This window comes from Sardina pilchardus, chromosome 2 (genome assembly GCF_963854185.1).
Source record: "Sardina pilchardus chromosome 2, fSarPil1.1, whole genome shotgun sequence".
NCBI classification, from domain to species: domain Eukaryota; kingdom Metazoa; phylum Chordata; class Actinopteri; order Clupeiformes; family Clupeidae; genus Sardina; species Sardina pilchardus.
Window position 1 is genome coordinate 3,958,038 of NC_084995.1, and position 2,500 is coordinate 3,960,537.

General features: G+C 44.1%; 1 protein-coding gene across 1 annotated transcript in view; it reads right to left on the bottom strand.

The window, feature by feature from the left end:
- The window catches only part of prss12 (serine protease 12), a 29,717-nt gene that overhangs the window by 4,843 nt on the left and 22,374 nt on the right, over positions 1 to 2,500 (bottom strand). The gene's annotated exons all lie outside the window — the stretch shown is intronic.

Sequence of the window (2,500 nt, forward strand, 5' to 3'; positions counted from 1 at the left end):
ACCATCTACATCGGTTTGCCATGTAAATTGAGAAGGCGCTTCCTTACCAACTTCCTCCTGTCCTACACACACACACACACACACACACACACACACACACACACACACACACACACACACACACACACACACACACACACACACACGGCCAAACTCGGGAGCTATAAACACCTCTGACTCCTCTGACAGCAAGTAAAGGTTACTGCTTATGGGTATTCCTCTCCTGAAAGAGAACCCTAACCCACACTTGCACCCATCTGCACAAACATACTGTACGTAAATCCAAACTCTTTCAAGCTAATGGCATTGCTAAATTAAATTACTGCTTCAAGACATTCCTTTCTGAGCTGCCCGTTCAACTGAACTAACACTTTACTTTAGCGATTGTGTGTGTAGGTGTATCAGCTCTCTTCGACTATCTTTGGAGTGTGTGTGTGTGTGTGTGTGTGTGTGTGTGTGTGTGTGTGTGTGTGTGTGTGTGTGTGTGTGTGTGTGTGTGTGTGTGTGTGTGTGTGCAGCGGAAACAGAGGCAAGTGCCAGAGGGTCCTCTTACACATCCACGGACTCTTCCGGAAACAGATCCCATCCGAAGAACACAATACCTTCCAGCAAAGCATGAAGTATCAGTTCAGCATTCCTGTAGGAGCATGTTGCCGTGTGTGTGTGTGTGTGTGTGTGTGTGTGTGTGTGTGTGTGTGTGTGTGTGTGTGTGTGTGTGTATGAATTTGACACATTTAGGCACAGGCCATAAAAACGCCTCCTATGTCTTAACTAGGTTAAACGTTGTCCTCCAAACAAACACACACACACGCACACACGGCACAGACACACACACACACACACACACACACACACACACGCACACACAGACACACACAAACACACACACACACACACACACACACACACACGCACAGGTCCTATATTTAGAGGGAGAGGGATTAATCATGTTGGCGAGAGCAGGAGATGATGTAGTGAGTATGATGAGGGTTGTAAGTGTTTCTTCAGCTGCTAATCCGGGTCCAGTGTCTGTTCCAGAGCTGCTCTGTGTGGTGTGTGTGTGTGTGTGTGTGTGTGTGTGTGTGTGTGTGTGTGTGTGTGTGTGTGTGTGTGTGTGTGTGTGTGTGTGTGTTTGTGGTGTAGTACACATTATGTGTCTTCACACACAGCAGCTCTGTCATCAAGCTATTTGTATGAATGAAATTGGACAAATATCAACAAATACTGTATGCAGCAGGAAACTCTCTCCCCTCTCCTTCTCTCTCTCTCTCTCTCTCTCTCTCTCTCTGTGTGTGCGTGTGTGTGTGTGTACACACACTCATATCTCAGACAGACATATGACACGTATGTGATATGTGATATTGTGATGATAATCATTAAATATTACAGCCAAATCACTGAACAAATGAACCAATAAAAGATTCATCAAATATTTCCTTGACTATGCAGGTTTAGGTATTCCGGCAACTATAGTGCTCCCTCTAGAGTTGCGATATATTTACATCTTACTCTGCTATTGTAAATAGCAAATTTTGCGTGACGTATCCCCCCTGTACACAAGGAAAATGCTTTTGTTGTGAAGCAAGAAAACATCAAACTATGTCCAAAGAGCTTTATCTACTGACAAGGTTTCACGAATCGTGCGAGACTTGGCAGGCCACCGTTCTAAGAACAGTTTGACTTCTTTTAAGACATCTTAAGGAGCAAATTTGTCTGCCAGTGTGTTAAGTAAATTTAAATAAGCCAAAGTCTTCTTAAATTAAGTCGCTTCATACTGAAAACAATACCAAATCGAATCTTTTTGAGGCTTTTTATGCCTCTGATTGGATAGGGCAGTAGAGATACAGACAGGAAGTGAGTGGGAGAGAGAGTTGGGGTGGGATCCGGAAAGGACCACGGGGCAGGAATCGAACTCGGGTCACCGGCGTACGGTGCAGGTGCCCCAGCCAGTCACGCCACGGCTGGGGGCCCAAATTGAATTTTTGATCTTTTTGATTAATAACACTTGGTTAAATTTTAGTTTTTGCAGTGCATAGCTATACTATGTGAACACGTTGCCTATTACAAGTTTGTTTACCATCAAATTGGCTCCGGGAAGCGAAATTTCTTGCATAGAGTACCTTTAAGTGTGTGTGTGTGTGTGTGTGTGTGTGTGTGTGTATGTGTGAAACTCAATCTCAAAAGTGGTCCATGCTCTTGGAAAATGTTACAGGCATATTTGGCAGAAGAAGTTTCATTAAGGTGGATGATACAGTACAGTATGTTAAGAGAAGAGAGCAGATGGGCCATTTTTAAGCTGGAGAGAGACTCAAGCACCGAGCAGCCTCTACGGCCCATTTAGCTCAAGAGCCATTCTCTTGGACCCGGACAACTACACGCTCAAATGGGATACGTTTGCAAAGATAGGAAAATACACCCCCACCTCTGAAACATATCATATACTGTACATGGAAAAGAATGTGCATTTGCTTTTGTGAATGTTCAGTCTCTTTCTGTGTGT